We start from the raw sequence: 27679 nt of genomic DNA on the forward strand, positions 1-27679 counted from the left end.
GGGACAGTTGGTGCTTGGTTTCTGAGAAGTATAAACTTATTTCCAATTTAATGGGCAATCTGTCTTCTAACCTTCAACTCTAAATTACTCTGTAGTCTCTCGAATACCTTAATTATCTATGCCTAGGATACATGGGTTAGATTTTAAGATCTATGAATGTCTAAAGTTTTGTGCTGGCCTGTGTTTGTGTGTGTATGTATGTATGTATGGATGGATATGTATATACATTGTTTTCTAGAGAAAAAGAAGTTTTACATTAACTTCTCAATGTCTGAATTTTAATAAAAAGATAGCCATTCAAAGGTAACTATAAGCACAGAAAAATGTGATATCTATAACCACTTGTCACAGTATTTCTCTTCTCCACTTTTATCTCACTTGTAGGACTTTGTCTCAATTTGTTGAGGATCAAAAAAAGGTGATTATTTGTGGTTATTTGTTGATCAGAAAAGTGAGCACCTCCTGAGCCTAAATCAGCCAGTTTTCATGATGCTTTGGTCCCATAGAACTATCAGAAAATGAAAGTATACAATTATATAGGAAAGCCTATGTAATTTTTCACATGATTTTTCCAAAAATATAAATAAAGGTACTGGCAGAGAGGGAGATTCCAAGTACTTTTTCCTCTACAGCTAGTGTTAATAAAAATCAATGTTTTCTGAATGCTACTCACTAACCAGCTAATGTGTATCCCAACCTAAGGGTTATTTATCAAATCATAACCATTTATATAGATGAACAGAAGTCAGGAACATCTGATAACTGATATTTTTTCCAAAATATTTAAGATGGACACCAGAATGAATTCTGTGTGTACTTTTACCTGTACTTTGTCAGTTAAAATTATGGGGACATCTTGGAAAGAAAATGGAGGTTAGATTCAAAAAAGAAGAATGAGTCTTTTTTTTTTCTGTAACTCTTTTAGCAGGTAGTTCAGCTGCAATTTCACTGAATCTTGTTTATGTATGCAGCATAACAAATCTTCTAAAAGGCCCATGTAGCTGTAATCTCTGCTCTCACTCTAGAGGCCTGAGGATATAAGAATCCACTCTGCCACTTGATACTTCTTAGAGGCTGACCTGGTGCTGAGAAATCCTTCCCAGTGTGTCCTCAGTTAAACTCCCATGATTCCTAGATGTTGCCATTTTCAAGACAGAAGGCAACTACATCTGCCTAGATTACCTCTCTGCCCTGGGAATTTTAAGTCCCTCTGTAAGGGAAAGAGAACTCAGCACTACTAACTCTCAGAATGAAAATTTTCCCCTTGCATGCTAATATTTTTAGAGTATTCATTGTCACTGAAAATAGACTTCCTCTTTCCCCTCTCTTGCTGGAAAATCTTAGGTAATTATGAATAAAGCATTCTTTGCTTTTCCCCTCCTCCTGTAATGGATGCTTTACCTCTCACTGTAAGGACTGTGGCTACTCATTCTGTACTTGACCTTTATATGAGAACAGAGATGCATTTTTAAGATGGAATTTTTACAATAACATAAGTCAGAATTTTTTTCTTCTTCGAGAAAAGTAAGTGGAGGTAAGAGGGAAGTGCAAAGTTTGGGTGGAAAATGTAAGAGAAATTACTAACAAGAAAAGAAGAAATTAAAGTATTAGCTATTTGTGTGTGTGTGTGTGTGTGTGTGTGTGTGTGTGAAAGAGAGAGAGAGAGAGAGAGATTAATTTCACAAGTAACTCCCAGAGGAGTTCTTCCTTCATATCCAAAAAAGAATATTATTTTGTATTTAGCTTTTTACATTTGGATAAGCTCAGCCTAGGAGCTATTCTCAGTCATAAATAAACCTAGGACTTTTTTTTTAAAGATTTTATTTATTTATTCATGGGAGACACAGATAGAGAGAGAGAGGCAGAGACACAGGCAGTGAGAGAAACAGGCTCCATGCAGGGAGCCCGATGTGGGACTCGATCCTGGGTCTCCAGGATTATACCCTGGGCCGAAGGCAGGAGCTAAACCACTGAGCCACCCAGGGATCCCAGGACTTATTTTTAATAATATTTACTAGCTTTGTGTTCTTGGGGAAATTATTTAACCTCTTCAAGCCTTGTTTTATTTGGCAAGGAGGAAAATAGATCATAGATAAGTATAATGGGATTATATACATATATGGATATATGCACATATGGATAGCACAAGTAAGTTCTAAATCTTATATTAGCATTTATTTATTATTATTTACTATTATTAGCATTGCTTTCAATTTATTTTATTTTATTTTAAATATTTTATTTATTTATTCATGAGAGACACACAGAGAGAGGCAGAGACATAGGCAGAGGGAGAAGCAGGCTCCTGTGGAGAGCCCCATTCAGGGCTAGATCCCTAGACTCCAGGATCATGCCTTGAGCCAAAGGCAAATAACCACTGAGCCATCCAGGTGGCCTGCTTTCAGTTTTTAAATAATAAATTCAATCAAAAAGTATTTCTTGAGTGCCTATCAAGTATCAGGCACTCTAGGAACTGGGATGCATTACTGAGTAAAAAAGTAAAAATCCCTGTACTTTAGCGTAGACTCTAGAGTGGCAGACAGATATAAACAAGATAAATAAAAATGTAATAGTGAGTCAAATACCAAGAAGTACTAAGCATAAAAAATTTAAGACAGAAAAAGAAAATTGGAGGGATGGTACGGTAGTAATTAAAGATGAAGTGGTCGGGAAAGACCTCATGAGAAGATTATTTTTTTTTTTTTTAGTAAAAACCTTTAAATGAAAGTATACAAATAGACTATAAAGTCATTTGGAGAGAATAGGTAGAGAATGCCACAAAGACCTAAGGTAGTAAAAAGATTTCACAGAATGATTTAGACAGAGTAAGAGGATCTTATACAGCTAAATCATATACTATCTGTAAATATTTACACATATAGTCAAGTAAGTGATACAGATAAAAACTTCAGAAGTTCAAGGAATAGTACGGTTCATCTAGACTAAAGCAGAGGGGGACTTCACAAAAGAAGCTGGCAAATGGTGGCCTGGATCTTGAAAGTTAGGAAGAAATTGGATAGTTGGCAAAAGGGTACAGACTTTCAGTTATAAGATGAGATTCAGTTGTCTGAGATTCAGTTGTATAATGTGATGTCTATAGTTGATAACACCATATCATAAAATTGAAATTTGCTAAGAGAGTGGTAGTGTTCTCTCTCTCACACATACACAAAATGGTAAACATGTGAGGTGATGAATATGTTCATTAACTTAATGGGGGGAATCCTTTCATGATTTATATGTATAACAAGTCACCACATTGTGCACTTTAAATATAGTTTTATTGGTCAGTTATACCTCAACATTGAAAGAAAATTGCTAAAGAAAAAGTTTTCAGTAAAGTTATTTTTATGTATCATAGTTCCATAGCCCTCACAGCCATAAAAACGGAACAACAAAACAAACAGGGAATGGCATCCTCATGGGGAAGTGGAAGGGAAACAGCATGAGATGAAATGAAATAAGGATGTTGGCTTTGAGGGCAGATGGGATAGGCAAAGGACAAGGAGGGAAGCAAAGGAAGGTGACCTTGTATAGAGATGGCAAGTGGTGAGAGAGAAGATAGAAATGCAGGTGAGGCCAAATTTTGTGAAGTTCTTAGGCCAGGCTAATGATTACTACATGCCCTCATACAAATACTGAGGAGCAGTGGAAGCAGGTGAGTAACAAGATGCATTCAGGTCATTAGCACTACTATTATTTTGACAAGTATGGAGATGGAAGAAGTGGTTGAAGTGATTCAGGAGCGAGATTATGATATTAGAGGTAAGACTGAAAAAAGAAGACAGATTTGATAGGGAAAATCCTGAGGATTTAATCACTAATTGCAAATAGGCTATAAGAAGAGTCAGAGTTTTCTCTTCAGGGTTTCAATGACAATTACATGTTGCCATTAAAGGAAATAGGAAAGTTGGGGCATATTGTGAGTTTGAATTCACAGTGAGCGAGGTGAGACAATCAGAGTAGGTATCCTTAAGACTTCTAAGGATGAAGTTCATACAATGTTTGACAGGCTGAATTGAGTTGCTAGGAGCAATTTTTTACTATGCATTGAAATCCATGTAAATAAGTTGGTTCAAAAAATTATATGAGAATATGCCTATCCAAATGTTATATTTTTAAACCAAGTTGGAAGAACAGAAAATCATAAAAGTATTGATCAAAAATGGTCAATACCACTGGTATCACCTTCCAATTGACTAATTTTATGGCAGGCTAAAGGGTACCCAGACATTATACATGACTTCCTGAAGGTCATGTCATTAATTGGCATTATTGGCAAATAATTGGCAATATCATTATTGGCAGAACCTGGACAAGAACCAGATGTCCTTATTCAGACTTACTACCCCTCTATGTCATCTTTAGGAAGTGTTAGTGATTTGTATTTTGCCATCTTGTTTGTGGAGAAAAGAGTTAGAAGGTTTAGATTTGCCCATTAGAATTCTCTTGTGGCCATTCTTCTAATTATTATGGACATTCTCACCCTTTCTTGTGAAACAGACCTTATTCATTGACAAGCTTCACTCTTTGCCTTGGTCATTTTCTCTCCCCATGATCATTGTTGATGTATCCCAATTGAAAAATAAGTCATCTTTCTATTTCATCAGTAGGTTGAGACAGACTAGTTACTTCTAATATTGTATTTTTTTCTGTTTATCTTTCAGAAGAAAATAGCTTTTTTATCTCAAATTTAAATCACCACCTAGACTTTAAATGAAGACTCCAAATGTCCTTTCCTTACAGACCAGTTTTATGAGCTGAAATCTATCATCATTACTCCAACAAACCCAGTTGATTTATCCTTTGAGTCACAGGACTTTAAAACAAAAATAGATCCTAGAAATCATCTAATGCAGTGCTCTTCAAAGTATTATTCTCCTATCCATCTGTTACTAAATGTTTTTTTCTTTTTAATAACATGTAATTATCTAGCAGTGCATGTTAGTGTGTTTAAAGAGAACAATGTTTATTTTTCTATTTACAATAGTGTTACAAATCTTTATCTTTCTTTATTCTCTGCATTACACATGCCACATTATGATACAAGTCATGGCAGAACTGTGTGAAAGCTGTGTCTTGTGTATATTTTAAGGCCCAGATTGGTTTCATTGTCTCTATGTCCCAAGAGACGAAATTATAGAAGACTACTGACATTCTCATGGGATTCTGCTGAGAACTTTGGCAATCCCTGAATTCACAAATAGCACTGTAGCATTTATTTTCATTAATGCCTATCGACATGTGACCTATACTATGAGTTTAGAACAAGGAAGCCATTCTAAAATAGACTACACATTATGAAAGTTATTTTCACCATTCTTGTTTCAGTTTCCCCATCAAACAGTGAGGTATCAATTGTGTCCATTGCTCTCATAGGATATTTTAAGCAGAAATGAAAGTCTTGGTGAGAACACTTCATATTCCAAAAGAAAGTTACCATGCAAATAAAGGCATTAGAAATGTTTACCCATCTTTACAGATGTTAATCTGACCAAAGCTTTTTCTCAAAATGTGATATAATGTAGTCAATGCATTCTCCCCATATCTGTGTATGTGTGGGGGAGGCAGTATTCCAGGACACCCAGTGGATGCCTGAAACTGTGGGTGGTACCAAACCCTATATATACTCTGTTTTTTCCTATGCATACATATGTATGATGTTTAATTTATAGGCAGAGTAAGAGGTTAACAACAATAAGTAAAAATAGGATAATTATCACAATATACTGTAATAAAAGTTACATGAATGTTCCCTGTCTCTCCTTATCCTCCTCTTCCTCAAAATACCTCATCTTTTTGTGATAATATGAGAAGATAAAATACCTACGTGATGAAATGAAGTGAGATGAATGACATAGGCACTGTTAAGGTACTAGTGACCTTCTGACCATGTGTCAGAAAGAGGATCATCTATTTCCGGATTATGGATGACCACAGATAACCAAAATTGCAGAAAGTGAAACCAAATGGGATGGGGCTGTGAGGGAGGGGGACTACTGTGGAGTGTTATTCTTGGCTTTTTAAGTCTTGAGAAGATTGGGAGAACAATTAATGGGTTTCTTGGATAATCTGTGATCATATAGTCAATGTTATATATATGTATTGCACTTTTGTAATTCTTAAAGACCTGTACAGTCCTTGAATTTTCCTGGGAGACTTACAGGGACTTTAAGGGGGAAAAAAAAAAAAAAAAACCTTGGCCATCTTCACAAGATCTTGAATCCTCCTCCATATTTACACATGTGCACACACACGTTTCCTTAATACCTTATGATGGATACCCATTGTTAAACTTTGTGAAAGCAGGAGAAGCTTCTCCCATCCCAGCCCCACAAAGTTTTTACAATTAAAGTAGGGTTAATCTGGTCAATGTAGAAATAGATGCAATGTGGGAACTTCTAGGGTCACCTGCTAACCCCTCTTTAACCAATATGGCCCCTGACAGCTCTGTGAACCATTGATACCTAAAGTACTTGGTTTGGAGAACCGTTGGCCCACAGGAAATAGATCAATCTGTGTGTTTGATACCTCTATCTAGCTCTGAATTACTCTTTAACCTCCAGGTCACCCTATTGTCCTTTAGATTCCATGAGGTAATTATTCCTTACTCTTTATAGGTCTTGCACATTCCATTATATTTCACACATTCAAGACTTTGTACTGGCTATTTCTCTCCTCTCCCCTTTCCATACAGATCCAGTTCAGGTTTCTTATCAGCAAAGCCTCATATTTGTGGCACTCATGTTCCTCAAACAGCACACTTACTATAATCATTTGTGCCTGTTTCTTTACAAACTCAAATCCCTAGGACAAAGGCTGGGTCTTCTCTTCTTATTCCTAATATCTTGCACAGTGCCTAGTTACATAGTACTCACTCAGTCACACTCTTAAAAACAATTCACTTTGTGATCTTTTTCATATCTTTTATTTTTTCTTTGTCCTCTTTGAAATATACACAACACCTGCTCCATTTGGGGATGGGAGGAACTGTGGAGGGTGATTACTTGGAATTTCAAGTGCCTAGGCATAGCAATATCATATGCAAAGTTAACATCACTGCAGAGCTTGAACCCCACACATACTCAGTTGTAACTAGCACTTGTATAAGTAACATTTGATATCTGAAATATTTTTTTTCCTGCAGTGTCCTATCCAAACTAAATTTATTATGGTTGGGATTTGTGTTTTTATTGGCTATTTGGAAGACTTTAGGAATGTATTCAGTATTTTAATTCCAGTAGTATTGATGAACATAAATATTTCACTACAGGAAGATAAATTTAAAGATGTAGTAAATGATATTTAATGTCTATTGGGTGATAAATTTAATGAATAAATACACTCAAGACCTTGTTTAGTAAAACATAAATTTGGAAAATGTTTTAGAAATTCCAGAGAAGTTCAGTTGATGATAGATTTTCTTCTCTAGCAGTTTTTGTTTTGCTCTGTTTTTCAGCCTTTGGGAGGAAGCGAAAAGTAGTCAATGTACTTCAGAACAAAGGGTCTTTGGGAGGCCATGTGTTTGGTGTTGCTGTCCAAGTGTTTTGTGATTTTAAGAAGACATAGGTGGGAATGTATGCAAGCTTTCAGGACTAAATCAATATGCTAGATCTTGAGAGCATTTTTGGAAAGATTTCTGAGCTCCAGGTTCCCTAACCAAATAGTAAAGTGATTATTAGAATCCATAGCTTTTCTAGATTATGAGAATTCACAGAGGAGAGTAAATAAACTCGTCAATTAAAATGCAGAATTGAACACTTGGGCATATTAAATGTATTTCACTTAGAAAAAAATGTATAGCCTTTTTTCATATTTATTAAAAGTATAAAACCAGGTGGTCTCAAAGAGATTTTATTTCCCTTGTTCAGTTTCATACTTTCTTAAAGTAAAATGTAGTAATTTTTTTTGTTTGTTTGTTTAACTTGTACTTTAGTTGTCCCCTTCTTAGTCTCAAAAGTTCTGCCTTGTCAAGGTGGGTCACTTTTTTATACATTTTTAAAATTGAAGATCACTTTGATACTTATTATACTAGCAAGTTTTCTTAGAGTAGCAAGGTAGTAAAGCATTATCTGAATGAATGCCTAGCACATAGCAAGTATTTAATAAATACTTTTTGATCTATAGGATTATCATCCTATCATCCTATAGGAAGAAAGATAATATCAAAATATTTTTTTAGATTTTAGTTTTTATTAATGATGTACAAGATACTTCCCTTCACTAACATGGTATATACAACTGAGGTTTATCATAAAATGCCTACTTCAAGTCTTTATCAAGGCCAGTTTAAAGAAGGCAGAAGGGAAAGAGAAGTGGACAGGAGATAAAGCAATTTACTGAATTTATGAGACTCAAAATATTTACTAAATCTGTAATTTTACAATTGCAAATTTCTTATATTACAAAATTGCTATTACTGTCATCAAAGAAAATCATTATTTCCTTTCATGCCATGCATAAATTGTCTTTATTGCCTTCCTAGAAAGGACTAGTCTAGCCCCTGATTGGGTTCTTCTAATAATGATCAACTCACTGATTGAGTACATTTATAGGAAGTCCTACATGTTTAGTGTCCTGCTGAGCTACAATCTGCATTCATTAAAGAACTTTGGATCCCTTTTTCATGCAAAAGTCCTTTAAATATTTGATATTTTAAATACCATCAGATCATACTAGGGCTCCCTTCTAGTTGTCTGGATACCTCACATCTGTCACCCTAGTCCTGAAGCACGTTTACTTCCTTGCCTGCGAGTCCATGCTGCTTCATCACACTGAATGGCAGCATACATTTCTTTTTTTCACACAAGCAGCTGATAAACCAGATCTCTTCCATCTTTACTTTGCTACTGTGATTATCTAAGTCACCGTTGAAGATTTTAACATTTAATTTATTAAATTCCATTATTTTTAGTTCCTCTTTTAAGCCTAGGCAAATTTATGAAAATCTATTTCCATTCCATGTGTTGTTTATAAACACATGCTTTCTTCTCTCTTTCTCATTTCCTGTATAATTTTGTAAAGATGACTTCTTTGATATTACTGATATAATTTCTTTTTTTTAAGTGGATAATCATTGAAAGAACAAGTCATATATTCTCAATTAAAATCTTACCTAAAATTTAGAACAACTCTATTTTTAACTTTCTTCCCTGGAAAATGGAGGTATTGGTATCTTACTTTATAGGAGAAAAGGATCTACTTTCTTGATATAACACTGTACTTTTAAAACTTTAAAAGTTAGCTTTATATTTATAACCAGCAGCATAATAGAGGTGGCTCCCAGAACCTAGAGGCAGCTGGAGAAGGATAAGATGCACTGTGCCCACCACCCTGCACCATGTCCTCCTTCTTAAACAAATGGCAGATATTGAATTGGCAAGAGGACTTACTGGAGTCATTTTAAGGTATTTGTTCAGTGAGTTGAACACAGTGATGAATCATGATCCTAAGGATGTACTAGAAGTTAGGCTTGAACATGTAGAAGCAATTTTCTCAACTCTGAATTTGTGATTCTTTTTGTCTTTACTTAGAGACGTTCCATTGGTTGTCCAGATAATGTATTTTTCATCTTATTTTCCATATAACCAATTTACCAGGTATAGCAGGACATACACCCGATAATAGAGAATAGAAACCTAAGAATGTTTAGTCTAAGTCACCTTAGAATATCATGGCCAGAATGATATAATAAGCACAGCTAGTATTGATATGAAGAATTGTGAATTTGTTTTTAGAGGACATTAGAACTAATGTATATAAGCTTTGAACATCCACTCTTGTTTCCCTAGGCCTCAGCTCATCAGGTATTTCTATTTGGGAAAATCTTTTCAATACTTTTATCAACATAGGAAAAGTTGTATTTATGTATAAAAAATATCTGCTAACTCCCTAATCTTTATATGTTCATTCAACCTCTAATTACCTTTTTACTTAATTCACATTTACTCCCTTCTGCTTTTTAACTGTTCATTTTCCTCCCTTTCTGAGAACACTCTTGTTTATCTGATATGAATACACACACACACACACACACACACACACACACTACACACACTTTATAAATACTGAGATCATATTCCTAATCAAATGAGAAGAAAGATTGACTTCATCAGGGTGCTTTTGTTGTATTTTATGTACATGAAATAATTATGTCTTAAGACATTTGGTAATATTGTGATTGAAAGACCTGTTGCTGAATCCTTCTACCCCTGGAAGATTGATAAGAATTCCCTTTAAATTCAGTTATTCAGCTGAATCATTTGAGTACTTGCAAATCAAGAGTTTATTTTGGAGACATTACATTTGATTAATTATTAAAATTTGGATGAATTGACCTTTAAAACAAAATCATTTATTCAAAAAAAGCCCCATTTTTTCCAAATATGAAATGGAGAAGAATTCTTTTCCTATTGAAGTGATTAATACTTATATTGGCTGCTCTATTGTTTAATGCAAGGGATTTCTTAAAAAATTTATGGAAAGTGTAAGTATGTTTTTGTGCATTCATAATAAGTAACACAACAGATGTGAGGCAAAAAAAGGATTTTAAAAATGATAAATAATGTGTGCATTGGTGCTATGCTAATTTCTGTTCCCATTTCAGTGCTCAATAGCTCTCTGTAAATAAAATGACCAGTTGATAACATTTAAATTAAGAACTTTAGTAAATGGAGGTATTGCTTATATATGAGCTTCTTAAAAAAAAATTACTGAGGGGGTTTCAGGACTACTAATCATGGATTACATGAAACAAAATATAAGGCAATAGAAGGTCACCTTCTGTTGGGGATAGAGTTGAATTCCTGCCAATATAGTTAAATATTGTCTTATTAACAGGACACCTTCATCCAACATCTGTACATTACCAATTCCTGCCCTCCAGATTTGTGTGACCATGGAAATTTCTGCATATTTCATGAGATATTATGAAATATGTCCCCAACTTCAGTCCTTGACATATTATGAACATAGATATATGTCCAATGAACTAGATCCCAGAGAAATAAATGAACGAATATACATACTTTTTCAAACGTTATTATAACTGAGGATTTGTAAAAACTGTGGATAAATAAAATGTATTAATCTTACTTAATGGATAGATGATGCTGCAAGTAATATGAAAATCAAATTAATTCTGTTTTTCCTTGCCTTTGCCTTTGAGAAGCCTGAGTTTTTGAGAGGTTAGGTGACTGCTTCAGGATAGCCCTGGCTCTGCCTCTCAGATCCTTGGAATGCATTCATAGCAGCTTTCTACCCACTCTTCCATATAACCTCTATCTTAAAGTCTGTAATTCACAGTTTTTAATCTTTTTCATAAACTGATACATTGTTATTACAGAAATTACTAATTTTTCTAATTACCCATTTATCTCAGATACCTTAGTGATTGTTTTTCTTCTCTGAAATCCTGTATTCCTTAAAGGCAATGAATTGTCCTCTTCTGAACGACTTAGTTTAGTAACATCATAACATGAATTGATCATTCATGGCCACATTAAGCCCTTATTTTGAACCATATTTTTACTTACTTTTTATAATGAAGCCTAAGTATTTCTTTTTTTCTTCATTACCTGTAATTTATTGAAGAGAAATTCTTTGTATTTTAAGTTCCATAGTTTTGTAATAGGATTACTGACATCAAAATAGTGGATACTGTAATAACACAATAAAGATTTTTTGTATCGATTTTTTATTTACATTGTAGTTAGTTTAACACATAGTGTAATATTGGTTTCAGGAGTACAATTTAGTGATTCATCACTTACATATAACACCTAGTGTTCATCACAAGTTCCCTCCTTAACTCCCATCACCCATTTAGCCATAAAGATTTTATTGTGAAGAAATGGAGTGGCTGTTAACTATAGCAGGCAAAATGAAAATTTAGTAAATGCAAACATTTTCTGGAATGAAGCAGAATACCAGTAAACAAAGGTACCAAATATAATTGGTTACCTGGACAAATATTTTTCAGTGTTTTAAGAAATGTCAGTGCAAACATTTGAATTGTGTAGTCATCCACATAAACTGAAAATGACTTAATGAAGTTTGAGCTCCTAAAGTAGTTGGACTTCTCTTTTATCCTTATTATGATCCCTAACATTGTGCTTGCATAGGCAATCAATAAATGTGTGGCATAACCATTATTCGTCATTGATTTACTGAATGAGGAAGAGACTTGGGAAAGTGCTGTCTATCAAATGTGACTTTGAAACATTTTATATGATTTGGGAGGAAAATTAAAGCATGCCATATGATTACACTATATTAAGATTACTTCCATTCTTACACAGACCATATAAATTTGTACTTGGCCTATATAATTTCACCAGAATACACAAAGCACCAAATTGGTTTAGAAGATAATTGGACAAGGATATGGTAGAGGAGAGTTTTAAACTATGGATTTACTGGAAAATAATCTTGTTTCTAACTGTTTAAAATCTTAAATAATACTATAAACAGTTGGGAATTGAATGTGCTTTGTGTCAGAGAAAGTCTTTGTATATATTTAATAGCACATTTCATCACACAGAAAGGAGTGCCTGGCTCTGGGAAACACACCTGCCTGAACTCTTAATTACAGTAGTGATGCTGCCAAGCAGTAGGCTTGACCAAAAAGAAAGCCATAATTGAGGATGTTGAGGAATGTTTTAGGCAAGATTTAATGAGTTTTAATTATACTAAGAAATACACAACCTCTATGAAGTCATCCCCAACTCCTTGAAGCAAATTTAGCCCCTTTTTACATCTCGAAAGCATGTTTATAAAAATCTAGTAGAAAACTAATCATGTTATTTGTTTATGATGTTTTAAGCATGTCTCTTCCTCAGGGATAAGAACCTTGAATCCTTCATACATATCAGGCACTTAATAAATATTCAAATGCATAATGGGTTACTATTGCCTAAAAATGCAGAAACCATGTAATATGAAATATACAGCCGACAGAAAAAAAGTGCTCTCAGTAATTCAGAATAATTTACTTATAGAAAGATCTTTAGTAATCCCTTCTTTTTCTGTGCTTTTTAAGATTGAAATAGAGTAAGAATTATATATTTCTTGGAAAATTGAAAGAGTGTCTGTGAGAACATTTGAGCTCTGGCTCTAATAATCGCCAGATAATAATTTGAAAGATTAAGAGATTAAAGATTAAAGATTATGTTCCAAAGGCATAAATTTATTTAGGCATTATGCATCTTTTGAGTTTATTTTAGCAATGTATATTTCCCTATACTACCCTTCTATCTATCTAGGTTTTCTAATTTGTTTGTTGAAAGTGTATGGCATTTTATTTTTTAATATTCCCTATATCTGTGTTTATAGCACATCTGTCTACACTCATTTGTGTGGGGTTTTTTAATTGCCTTAGTGATTATTCTACCACTGTATTCCTTTTCAAAGAATTTACTCTTGGATTTATTAAATCTACTATATATGTTTTTGTTGTTAATTAATTCTCTTATTATTAATTACTTTTCTTTGCTTAAGTTTGTTTTCCTAAATTATTGGCTCAGAATACTTATGTCATTTATTTTTATTCTGTTTTGTGTTGTGAAAGATTATAAGGCTGTGGTTATAATTTGGCTACAGCTCATGCATCTCAAGATGTGCTATATTCATTACCTGTTTTTCAGAAATTCTTTCTTTTAAAGTTTTCATTTTAAAAAATAAAGTTTTTATTTCTTCTTTGAGCAAAAAGTTATTTAGAAAAAGAAAAATCTGTTCAGTTTATTCTCTATTGGACTGATTTTTTGCAGTATGAACTCTTTTTTTTTTTCTTATTTTAATTCTGTTTTATATTTTCCTGTGGAATTATGTTATCTGGCTCTATTTTCCTTCACTTCTTAATTTCCGTCTTTTTTCCAATTTAATCATCCATCTGTTGTTTCAAAAAGTACCTGTGAAAACTTCCCTTGGCAGGACAAGGCACAGGAGATCTATAATTTATTTCTAGAACACTAAGCAAATCATTTCTGAAAGCATGCTCTTCTACTTCTGTTGAATAATAATGTTAATTTTTCTTTTAGTTGAAATTCTGGTTTTTTTCACAGGTACCATTTTGAATCTACTCCTATATCCTTGAAGGAGGGCTGATTCACCTACTATCACAAAAATGTGATATTCGAAACATTATTTTACGGGGTCATTTAGAACATTATTACTGTAAAACATTTTTTCTGTTTGTTGAAAATATAGCTTAAGATATCAGCTCCCCCCAGCCTCCAATCTGTCTTTGTATTTCTCTTTCACTTGTCAGGGTCTCTAGTCCAGGTTCATAATTTGGTTTTGTCTGATTTCTCTCCTGTCCTTCCTTCCTCTTTCCTCCCTCCCTTCCTTCCTCCCTTCATTCTCTCTCTTTTTTCCTCTCCCTCTTCTCCTCCCTCTTGCTTTCTGTCTTATTGGTGCTTCAGTCCACTTAGTTGGGAATAACTCTATCCCATTGGGCTCCCCTTCCACCAGTGAGCCCTTCTAGTTTAGGAAATTGAGCACTCTTGTCAAGATAAGCCCACGCTAAATGAGAAGCCAGGTTAGAAGAGACTCCTGCTACCCACAGGTGTTCTGTTTGGTGAGTTTGTGCATTATTTCCTTTCCCTACAGCTACCTTTGGCTGCTTTGTGATTAAATAAGACATACCTGTTTCTCCAAAGCCTCCCTCACCTTTAGCTCTTCCTCTTAGGAGGGAACCTTTTGGATGAGAAGACTGTCACAGTGAGCCTGCCCCAAGAGCTTGTAGCTCAGAGAGAGAGAGAGAGATCATAGCACTTTTGGGTTTCTATTGTGTTTCCAGTTTTCTCTTACCTGTGGTACTAGGGTGGAGAGCTTCAGTTACAAACTCCTTGTCTCCTGATAGCCCTGTCCACCCCAACCTATGCCCTCCAAATAAGGGGTACTGGGGCAGATAGTGTTTTCTTTATTTTCCACAACTGGCTTAGGAACAGGGACTGTGATTAGACTTTTAGTGTTCACCCTTAATATGGACTCATCTGCAATTTTCCATAAATTCTTCAAACTCTCTGCCTTTCAGCTGGCACTGTTCCCTGGTATTTTCATGCTGATGCAGGATATTTCCCAATCTTTGTTTTTCTTTATTTCAGTGATTCACTGGGAAGAGGGCTTGGATGTCTGCTCTTAATGTTACTACTTCTCTACAAGTCTTCCAGCCTAATTTTGTTCATGAACATGATGAAAATTAGCTCCTCAAATGGATTTAATATTGGATGCTGCTTTCAAGGAAATTCAAAATAGAAAGCAAGCTTTCAAGAAGAGAGAATAATATATCAGCCAGTCTCACAAGGACAAAAATAAGCCACATTTTCTGAAACAGGTTTTGGAGTAAAAATCTTTTTAACACTTCTAATTTAAGTTGAACTCTTCAAATGAAACTAAAGAGCTAAAACCTTTAACTCATAGGCATTCTAAGCATGAATTTATGGGAATCTATAAGCTCCCGGGAAATTTTACATAAATTTTGCTAGGAAAAGGGGACTGGTTCCTTTCATAAGATTCTCAACAGGATCTCAGAGCTTAGGAATGAATGTTGAAAATGTATAAGAAAATTAAGGCAAAAGTTCATTATCTTACGAGTTTCTAGTTTGGGTAATAAGCCTAATTCTACAAGAAATTGCGTTAGTACAAACATGAAAACTTTAAGCATGAAAACTCTTTTTACTACATAAAAGGGGAGTAAAGAGCTGAAACCGGAGTGCAGAAAACTAGACTTGGTATGATTTGAAGTACATCCAGAATAATCCACAGATTTTAAACAAGATCATATATTGTGTAGTTCCTCTGGTATGCTGAAGGGCGAAGGATGAAGGAGTTTTAAAGAAAAGTGGAGAGCACTTTCTCTTGGCTTCAGCTTCATTTTCAGTGTCTGTATTAAGGGAACATAAAAAGGAAATGATTGGTCATGATGGCAACTGTGTACCTCTATGGTTGCAGAGGGGAAAAGAGCCTAGCTATTTCCCTGTAACACAGCTTTTTCTGCTAAAGGTATTTTACTAAAAATACCTTCATTATGCAGTTAGGCATTAGCATAATGAATAAAGCATACTCTTCTAATGTATCAGAATAATTTCCTATACTTTTGTTTGTTTTGGTGGACGGGTAGAACATATTTCTACAAAAGTTGTGCTAATTTTTTTTTTAATTTTTTTTTAATTTTTTTTTTTTTTTTTTTTTTTTATGATAGTCACAGAGAGATAGAGAGAGAGGCAGAGACACAGGCAGAGGGAGAAGCAGGCTCCATGCACCCGGAGCCCGACGTGGGATTCGATCCCGGGTCTCCAGGATCGCGCCCTGGGCCAAAGGCAGGCGCCAAACCGCTGCACCACCCAGGGATCCCAAAAGTTGTGCTAATTGATTGTTCAATTTATGAACAACTGCCCAGGATTGAGCAGGACTCCTCAACATATTCCTCCACATTACATGGTTAAGTCCTCTGAAGAATCAATTTCCCAAATTTGGAAACTCTGGTTTTCTCGTTTATTTTTATCATCTAATTCTTTTTCTTACCATTAAGTGAAGCAAAGGACACAGAAAGACCTGATTTATTTCTATGAGCAACATGTTAAAGACCTAATTAGGACATTTTTATTTTACTCTTTAACCCTTTTATATTTCTTGAATATTTTCCAATCATAGAATAGTTGCTGAGCATGCTCAATTTTATTTACTAGCTTTTAGGATGAAAAAGAGTAAAAGAGACGCCTGGGTGGCTCAGTGTCTGCCTTCAGCCCAGGGCGTGATCCTGGGGCCCTGGGATCGAGTCCCACATCAGGCTCCCTGCATGGAGCCTACATCTCTCTCTGCCTGTGTCTGTAACTCTTTCTCTCTTAAATAAATAAATAAATAAATAAATAAATAAATAAATAAATAAATAATCTTTTAAAAAAAATAAAATAGGAGTGTATAGGACACAGTGGCGAGTACACAGTATTTCCAATTAATTTCAAAGTTTGGGATTAATTTAGCATTAATTATGTTCTTTAATGTCTTCCTGTTTTTTTGGGGTTTTGTTTTTTGTGGGGTTTTTTTTTTTTTGACATAGTGACCTGCCATAACAAAGAGGAAACAGCAGGAAACTTGGTACCAATTAAAAACAGTCTCCTTCCACCAAAAAACTGAACTGTCAGCAAATGTAATCTCAAATTCAAATACTGATAAGTGTTTTAGAATGAAACAGAAATAAAGGAACAAAGCTATTAAATTTTAACGTCTGCTGGAGAACAATTAAAATGCATGCCATTTTAATTAAGTTTGGTATTTAATAAGTTACAACTTGCTCAGCAGAAGTATAAATAGATACCTACTTCATGGTGCATATGTTTGGGTGGCAGGCCGCTTCCAGCCAAATTGAATACACTGGGATGAATATCTGCATGAATATTGTTTATACATTCACCTTTGGTGTTCATTCCAGCTATGAGTTATTCAACCACTGTGATTAAGTTTATACCAAAAAACATCTAAGTTAAGTTTGCATCTGATTAGCAGTATTTGAAGCTTGAATTTTTCTAGGATGAGTCAAGTATAATAACAGGTTTCTGGATCCAAACAAGTCTTCAACCTTATCTGGAAGGGAACTTAAAATTTGAACTATCTGTTCGTACTGTAACCAAGATGCTCTGGATAACCCTGGACACAACCCACCGATTTTGGATTCTTATATCACATGGTCAGTTAAATTGTCTTCCAAGGTTAGAGGTCTAAATACTCTGTGTCCATTGATTCAGGCCCATGGCTGACATGATGTGCCTCTAACAGCTCTCTTTTAACTAAAATAGTACACATGCCAACTTGGTTTGTCACAGAACAGGACAGTTTTTTGTGTGTGTTTCTTAATGAAATTCAATATGTGACTTTAGTCTTCTACAGTGAATAAAAGATGTATTTAGGAAAATTCAAAAATCTTAAACTTGTAGCTAGCTATGAAATAAGTATTTCAAATAGAAACAGAAAACCTAAAGTTTATTTCTTATCACCTGGGAATACCAAAATGCTAAGATCTTCCCTATGTGGTTGGCATAAAGTATTTAGATATAGACATTTACTGACATCTCAGGTTTGTTTATTTACAGTGGAGTCTATCAAGAATAATCATATCTGTTCTATTTTCATTCAGTCAACAGGCAATTTTTAAGTGCCTGCTGCATACCTGGGCTAGGTTTTAAGATGGGGAGGGAAGGTAGATTTGCCTGTAGAGATTTCAGAAATAACTGAGCCAGAGGACAAACCATGTTAGTGATAACTGGAGGAGTTACCAAAGGTACTTAGGCTCCAAACTGCTATGAAGTCATTGCACTTTTATCCAATGTGCTAAAAAATGAGTGAAACATTTTTATTATAGTTAAGTAGTTTTTTGAGGGTTTGTATTTGTGAGTGTTGGGATCTGAGTTGAAAATAAACATGTATGGGAAGAAATTTGTTTTTCTCGACTGCTAATTCAATGACTACATTTTATTTTTTTTCTCGGTAATACCTTATGTATACCTGACAGTATTTTTTCTCTTTATAGAAGTGTGTTGCATGTGCTAGCTTTTAGTATGCTTAGTCACTAAAATAAATTTCTATGTTAAAGGTATAACTGCTAAATGCAAATCTTAAGATTGCTAGGAACCAGTGGGAAAGTGAATGTGTTTACACTGTCATTCATTCAACGTATATTGAGTATCTGCTTCTGCCAGGTATTGAGTTAAGTATTGTAGTTATAACTAGGAAACCAGCTCTTATCCTGCAAACTTAAGTCTGAGGGAGGATGCAGGTAGGAGATAGGTAGATACAGTATAATGTGTTAAGTGCTGTGATGAGGAGAAATATTCTTGGAACACTCTCAGAAAAATCATTCAAGGTTTCCTAGAGGAAGAATTGTCCCACACTAAGACCTGAATAGAATAAGTGAAAGTTAATTTGTCCAGAATGTTAAGGGTGAATAGGAGAGAGATAGGGAAGATTTGTTACAGCGAGGGACCACATATATAAAGATACAGGGGCAAAGAGAACAGGGAATGTTAAAGGGACTATACATTATATCAATAATAGGCTAGGGCAAATGGGCATGAAAGAAAATCCCGGAGAGGTGGCCAAGGCTAGATCCTGACAGTTTTAGGGTCATATTAATGAATATGGGTGGGAAGAAAGGGCAGTGATGGTTTTGAGCACTGGGCTGTAGTATAGAGGATAGGTAGAGGATGAACAAGACCAGAAGCAAGAAGTTCTTTTAATGGACTGTTGTAGCGAACCAGGAATGATGATGACAGCAAGAGTCCTGATAGTAAAAGTGAGGATATGGATAATTTATGGAGTCCAGAAACAGAAAGTAGAACCTGTTAAACGTGGTATTTAATGGGATGTTTGTATAAAGAGAGAAAGAACTAAATATCCAAAGCTTCTTAAGTTAATGAGTAGATGATATTACTACCCACTAGGATAGGGAAGAAAATACAAAACAGGACAAGTTTGGAGTAAAAGACAATGAACTCACTTTGGGATACACAAATGACTACAAGGCTATTGCAAATTCGGACTGAGAACTCTGCTGAGGACTTGAAGTGAAGATCTGGGATTGATCTCTACCTAGAACCCATGGGACATAAATGGGTTATCAAGCAAATGGTGATTCACTCTTTTTGGCTACCTCTTGGATCACCTTGCTGTCTTTTCTCTCTATTTGCTCTCTCTAATTCAAGAGTTTTCTCAGCCCCAATTATAGGCCATCTCCTCTAACAGTATCATCACTTAAGATGATTTCATCCCGTCCTATGGCTTTAAATAGCATTGATAGGCTGGCACAGTTCGAGGTTATCTTCAGCTAAGCCTTCTTACTTAACCCTTGACTTTTATACCCAACTGCCTGTCTAATATATCCACTTGAGTGATACCATGCATTTCAAACTTAGGTTGTTCAAGACATAACTTATAATTTTCCCATCAGTCTTATTACTTCTGTTACACTTCTATCTCAGTAAATGGTACCATCTTCAACCTTGTAGCTAAGCCCAAACTAGGCACTATTTTGGTTTCTCCTCTTTCATTTATTCCCTCACATTCAATGCAGTTCCTCCAAAATGCCATCTAGCTACTTCTCTGTATTTCCACCACTGTCAGCCTAGTCCAGGATATCATGGCCTTTCTCTTTGATTACTACAGTCTCCCAACATTTATTCTTAATGCCTTCAGTTCATTCTCTACAGACTACCAAAGTGACCTTTTAAAAGTTCAAGTTAGGCCATGCAACTATTCTATATATAATTCTCTGATGGTTTCCCACTGGATTTAAATAGTAATTATAGTACTTTACTGCTATCCAGCCTTTGCAGACCTCTAACCTCATTTTAAAATCACTCCCTCTCTATCTTTCTGAGAACCAATCAGACAAGTTTCTCTGTTCCTCAGATTGCCAAACTCAGTTATGCTTCGGTGTCTTTGTATTGTGTGCTCCTCAGTTCATCCTACTGTTGGCTTTTTTAGTTAGCTCAGATAGATATCACCAACTCAGAGAGTTAACTTCTCTAATTAGCCCCATTTTGGTTGTCTATCCTGTCATTCAGATTTATTTCTTTCATAGCACTTATCAATCTACAATTGTTTTATTGCTTTATGTGTTTGTCTAAATAAGCTTCACTATTGGAGGAACCCAGACTATCTTGTTCACTCATACATCCCTCAAACTCAGAATGATACTTTGCGTATAGCTATCTGTTAAATAGAATGAATATTGGGAAGGGTCTAGAATAACTCCCTAAGGACATTAGCCTTTAAGGAGTAAGCAGAGGAAGAAGAGCTTGATGGGACTGAGAAAGAGCAATCAGAGGTAAAGGACAGCTAAGACCAGGGTGCCACTAAAATGAAATGATCTAATACAGGTCTAAAGGAAAAGAGAGTCCAAGAGGGCAATCCTTCTGGTTGAAAGGGAGTAGAAAAGCTGTATGGAGGAAGTTAATTTTTACTGAATCTTTGAAGTGGGGGAAGGAAATCTTTTAAGGAGTGAATGGAAGCACAAAGGCCTAAGGGCAGAAAATGCATGCCCGTTTGAGAGGCCGAGAGTCATCTCATTTGTCTTTCACATACCTTGTTTAGTACTTAGAGAAACCCGTTTAGTATAATATTAGTGTGGTCCCTAGATTAAATAAATAAGCCTCCATCAAATACCACACAGTAAGTGGAAGAATGAGAATTTAAGTTCACATCTACCTGATTGTGACTCTTACTCTTAATCCAACTTTAAGTCATTGATTTTCTATAGATAACTCATATTCACCCTGCAAATAACAGTATGCCAGTGGTGGAATGAGCTGTGAACAAGCATGAGGGCAGTAAAACAGATAAGCTTAACTTTGAATAGGCCCGGTATAGCCTTAAGAGAAATTGAGTTTGAGGATAAAATTAACTACAGGCATACCTTGGAGATATTGTCGGTTTACTTCCAGACAACCACAATAAAGCAGATATTCACAATAAAGTGAGTCAAATGATTTTTTTTGTTTCCATTGCATATAAGAGTTATATTTATACCATACTATAGTCCAGTAAGTGTGTAATAGCATTATACCTAAACTAACAATATATATATACCTTAACTTAAAAATACTTTATTGCTAAAAAATGCTAACTATCATCAGGCCTTTTAGCAAATTAAAATCTTTTTGCTGGTGAGGGTCTTACCTCAGCGTTGATGGCTGTTGACTTATCAGGATGGTAGTTGTTGAAAGTTGGGGTGGCTGTGGCAATTTCTTAAAATAGGACAACAGTAAGATTTGCCATGCTTAATTGTTCCTTTATGAATGATTTCTCAGTAACATGCAATGCTGTTTAATAGCATTTTACCCATAGTAGAACTTCTTTCAAAATTGGGGTCAGTCCTCTAAAACCCTGCACTGCTTTATCAGCTAAGTTTATGTCATATTCTGAATCCTTTGCTGTCATATCAACAGTGTTGACAGCATTGGGGTGCCTCAGTGGCTCATTCAGTTAAGCATCCACCTCTTGATTCTGGCTCAGGTCATGATCTCACTGAGATTAAGCCCAGCATCAGGCTTCTTGCTCACCAGGGAGTCTGTGGAATTCTCTCCCTTCCTCTCTGTCCCTCTATCTGCTCATGTGCACTCTCTCTCAAATAAATAAATACTTCTAAAAAAAAAAAAAAAAAAAAAAACCACTTCACAGCATCCTCACCAGGAATAGATTCCATCTCAAGAAACCACTTTCTTTGCTCATATATCAAAAGGAACTTATCTGTTTTGTCATGAGATTGCAAAAAGTCAGTCACTTCTTCAGATTCTACTTTGAATTCTAGTTCTCTTGCTATTTTTACCACATCTGCAGTTACTTCCTCCACTGAAGTCTTGAACCCCTCCAAGTCATCCATGATGGTTGGACTCACTTCTTCCAAATTCCTGTTCATATTGATATTTTGACCTCTTCCCATGACTCATGAATGTTCTCAATGATGTCTACAATGGTGAATCCTTTCCAGAAAATTTTCAATTTACATTGCCTAGATCCATCAGAGGAATCACTATGTATGGCAGCTTATGAAATGTGTATCTTAATTAGGATTTGAAAGTTGAAATGACTTCTTAATCCTTGGGGTATAGAATGCATGTTGTGTTAGCAGGTATAAAAACAACATGAATCTCATTGTACATCTCCGTCAGAGCTCTCAGGTCAGGCACATTGTCAATGAACAGCCATATTTTGAAAGGAAACTTTTTGTTCTGAGCAGTAGATCTCAACAGTGGACTTAAAATAGTCAGTGAATCATGTTGTAAACAGATGTGCTATCCTCCAAGCTTTGTTGTTTCATTTATAAAGCTGAGAGTACATTTAGCATAATTCTTAAGAGCCCAAGGATTTGGGAGATGTTAAATGAGCACTGGATTCAACTTAAAATCACGAGCTGCACTAGCCCCGTACAAAAGTCAAGCTATCCTTTCAAGCTTTGAAACCAGGCACTGACTTCTCCTCTCTAGCTATGAAAGTCCTAGATGGCATCTTCTTCCAACAGAAGACTGTTTCATCTACATTGAAAATCTGTTGTTTAGTGTAGCACCTTCATGAATGATCTTAGCTAGATTTTCTAGATGATTTGCTGCAGCTTCTACATTAACACTTTCTGCCTCACTTTGCACTTTTATGTTGTGAAAATGGCTTCTTTCCTTAAACCTCATGAACCAACCTCTGTTAGCTTCCAACTTCTCTTCTGCAGCTTCCTCACTTCTCTTAGCCTTCATAGAGTTGAAGAGAGTGAGAACCTTGCTCTGGATTCAGTTTTGGCTTAAGGGAATATTCTGGCTGTTTGATCTTCTATCCAGACCCCTCAAACTTTCTCCCTATCAACAATAAGGCTGTTTCACTTTCTTATCATTCATGTGTTCACTGCAGTAGCATTTTTAATATTCTTTAAGAACTTACGAATTTTTCCTTTAAGAACTTCACAAGTTGCCTGTTTGGTGGAAGAGATCTGTTTCAACTTTCCACATACCCTCCTCACCAAAGCTTAATCATTTTTAGCTTTTGATTTAAAGTGAGAGATATGTGAGTCTTTTTGTTTGTTTGTTTGTTTGTTTGAACACTTGGAGGCCATTGTAGGGTTATTAATTTGCATAATTTCAATATAGGAGAGACCCAAGAAGAGAGAGAGAGAGAGAGACTGGGAATGACTGGTCAGAGGAACAGCTAAAGCACAGACATTTATCATTCAAATTTACCAACTTATGTGGGTGCTGTGTATGATGCCCTAAAACGGTGATAGTAACATCAAAGATTCCTGATCACAGATCACTGGAACAAATATAATAATAACAGAAAAGTTGAAGTATTGTGGAAATTATCAAGATGTGACACAGAGACACATAGTGAGCAAATGCTGTTGTAAGAATGGTGCTGATAGACTTTCTCAGCACAGGGCTACCACAGTCCTTCAATTTGTAAAAAATGCACTATCTGTAAAGCTCGGTAAGGTGAAGTGCAATAAAACAAGATATGCCTGTAATCTCATTTCCGTACTTTTTATATCCCAAAATATGAGAAATTCCAAAATGTTTGAACTCTGCAGTTTCCATTGGTCAGATAGTTGACAAATTCAGTTTACTTCTAATGAGAAGCATCTCCTCTTTATCATTTTTTTGTTTTGTTTTACAAAATGACCTATACTGATCACTTGGTGTCTGATATATACCACCTTTTCTTTACCCATTCATCTGTTGATAGACACTTAGGCTATTATAAATAATGCTGTAAAGAATGTGAGAGTGCAAATATTCCTTCAACATTGTGTTTTTGGTTTTTTAATTTTTGTGTTTTTAATTTTTAAATTTTTTTGTAGTTTCAAGTTTGTATTTAAATTCCAGTTAACATACAGTGTTATCTTCAAAAGAATGAAACTGGGCCACTTTCTTATACCATACACAAAAATAAATTCAAAATGGATGAAAGACCTAAATGTGAGACAGGAAACCATCAAAATCCTAGAGGAGAACAGAGGTAGTAGCTCTCCGACATTGGCCATAGCATATCTGATAAAGAGTTCGTATCCAAAATCTATAAAGAATTTATCAAACATGGGATGCCTGGGTGGCTCAGTGGCTGAGCTTCAGGGCTGATCACCCCTCAGTGGCTGATCCTGGACACCCAGGATCGAGTTCTGCATCAGGTTCCCTGTAGGGAGCCTGCTTTTCCCTCTGCCTATGTCCCTGCTTCTCCTTCTCTCTCTCTCTCTTGGGTAAATAAATAAGCCTTTAAAAAGAGTTTATAAAATTCAACACCAAGGGAAAAAAATCCAGTTTAAAAATAGGCAGAAGACATGAATAGACATTTTTTTCAAATAATGCTTTTGTTTCCTTCAAGTATATACCCAGAAAAGGAATTGCTGAATAATATGGTAGTTCTATTTCTTATTTTTTGATAAGCTATCATACTATTTTCTGTAGTGGTTGTACCAATTTGTATTCTCACCAACAGTGCACTAAGGTTCTCTTTTCTTTACATCTTTGTCAGCATTTGTTATCTCTTGTCTTTTTGATGATTGCCATCCTAACAGGTATGAGGTAATATCTCATTGTGGTTTTGATTTGCATTTTCCTGATGGTTAGTCAGGTTGAGCACTTTTTTTAAAGCCAATGCATAGTTCATATTAAAATTTTTTAAATATTTTATTTATTTATTCATGAAAGACACAGAAAGAGAGAGAGAGGCAGAGACACAGGCAGAGGGAGAAGCAGGCTCCATGCAGGGAGTCTGATGTGCGACTCAATCCTGGGGCCTCCAGGATCACACCCTGGGCTGCAGGCGGCGCAAAACCACTGCGCCACTGGGGCTTCCCAAGGTTGAGCACTTTTTATAATGTACCTGTTTATCATTTTTACCTCTTTGAAAAAAATGTCTATCCAGGTTCTTTGCCTATTTTTAATTGAATTATTATTATAATTATTGTTATCAGCTATTGAGTTTTATGAGTTCTTTTATATTTTGGATATTAACCTTCTATCAGAAATACGACCTGCAGGTATTCTTTTCCCATTCTATAGATGGTTTTCACATTTTGCCAATTATTTATTTTGTTATGCGGAAGCTTTTTAGTTTGATGTAGTCCCACTTGTTCATTTTTCAGTTTGTGTTTCAGTTTGTTTGTGTTTCAGTTTGTGTATAAAAAAAAGATCATTACTAAGACCCATGTCAAGGAGCTTTTTTTCCTATATTTTCTTCTAGGAGTTTTATGGTTTCAGGTCCTTATGTTCAATTCTTTAATTCATTTTGATTTAATTTTCTTGAATGGTATAAGATAGGAGTCTAATTCCTTACTTTTGCCTGTGACTCTCCAGTTTCTCCAGCATCATTTATGGAAAAGGCTATCTTTTCTCCCGAATTCTTGGCTTCCTTGTCAGATATTGATTATGTATACATTGGCTTATTTCTGGGTTCTTGGTTCTGTTCCACTGGTGTTTGTGTCTGTTTTTTTTTTTTTTACTAGTACTATATAATTTTGATTACTACAGCATTATAATATTGCTTAAGATTGGAAATGTAGTGACTCCCACTTTCTTTCTCAGATTGCTTTAGCTATGTGAGGTCTTCTATGGTTTCTTACAAATTTTAGGATTGTTTTGCCTTCTGTAAAAAAAAAAAATGCCATGGAACTCTTAATAAGGGTTGCACTGAATCCATAGATGGCTATGAGTAGATGGGTATTTTAACAAGATAAATTCTTCCAATTAACGAACACAGATAATTTTCCATTTATTTGTGTCTTTAATTCTTTCATCAATGTTTTGTAGTTTCCAAAATATACAGACCTTTCATCTCCTTAAATTTATTCCTATGAATTTTATTGTTTTCTATATGATTGGAAATAGAATCACTTTATTCCTTTTGCAGCAAATTCATTATTAGTATGTAGAAATGCTGCTGAAATTTTTGCATGTTAATTTCATATCCTGCAACTTTATTGAATTCATTGATTATACCTAACAATTTTTTGGTGCAGTCTTTAGGATTTTCTATATGTGAAATCATGTCATCTGCAAACAGAGACAATTTTACTTCTTCCTTTCTAATTCTGATATTTATTTCTTTTATTTGTTGTTTGCCTGATTGCTCTAGCTAGAACTTCCCGTGCTATGTTGAATAAGATTGGTGACACTGAACACCTTGTCTTGTTTTAGAAGAAAAGCTTTCAACCTTTCACCATTGAGTATGATATTAGTTTTGGGCTTGTCCTATGTGGCTATTATTATGTTGAAGTATGTTCCCTTTATACTCAGTTCGTTGAGTATTTTTAATATAACAGATACTGGATGTTTTTTCTGAATCTATTGAAATGATCATGTGAGTTTTATCTTTCATTCTGTTAACATGATGTATCACATTTTTTTATTTGACCATGACAAACCATCTGTGCATCTCAGGGATTAATTGCACTGGATCATGGTGTATGATTATTTTAATGTGCTGCTAAATTTGGTTTGCTAGTATTTCCTTGATAGATTTCACATCTATCTTTATCAGGGACACTGGCCTGTAGTTTTCTTGCAGTATTCTTATCTGACTTTGATATCAGAGTGATGTTAACTTTGTAAAATGAGTGTGGGAGTGTTTCCTCTTCAATTTTTTGTAAGAGTTTGAGAACAATTGGCTTCTAATGTTGATTTTTCTTTTCAATGTTTAGTAAAAATCACCAGTGAAACCTTCTGGTCCTGGGCCTTTCTTTATTGAGAGATTTTTTTTATTACTGATTCATTCTCCTTACTCATTATTGGTCTGCTCAGGTTTTCTATTTCTTCATCATTCAGACTTGGTAGTATGTTTCTAGTAAATTCTAAAAGAATTTATCCATTTCTTTTAGGATATTCCAGTTTGTTGGTATACAGTTGTCCATAGTAGTCTCTTAAAATCCTTTGTATTTCTATGGTATCAGTTATAACATCTCCTCCTTCAGTTATAATTTTTTTTTGGAGTCTTCTCTCTTCTTTCTTGGTTAATCTAGCTAAAAGTTCATCAATTTATCTTCTCAAAGAGCCAACTCTTAGCTTTGTTAATCTTTTCTATTGGTTTTTGGTTACTTTTTTTTATCTCTGCTCTAATCTTTATCATTTCCTTCAGTAGAAGTTAGTAACTTACAGGGGTTTTTTGTTTGTTTGTTTGTTTTGTTTTTTTTACACAACTGTATTTTAAA

At 35.0% G+C, this 27679-nt stretch overlaps 1 protein-coding gene across 1 annotated transcript in view; it reads left to right on the plus strand.

Moving 5' to 3' along the window:
* TET2 (tet methylcytosine dioxygenase 2) overlaps nucleotides 1-27679 on the plus strand; it is a 125191-nt gene that overhangs the window by 37807 nt on the left and 59705 nt on the right. The gene's annotated exons all lie outside the window — the stretch shown is intronic.

This window comes from Vulpes lagopus, chromosome 6 (assembly GCF_018345385.1).
Source record: "Vulpes lagopus strain Blue_001 chromosome 6, ASM1834538v1, whole genome shotgun sequence".
Classification (NCBI taxonomy): Eukaryota; Metazoa; Chordata; class Mammalia; order Carnivora; family Canidae; genus Vulpes; species Vulpes lagopus.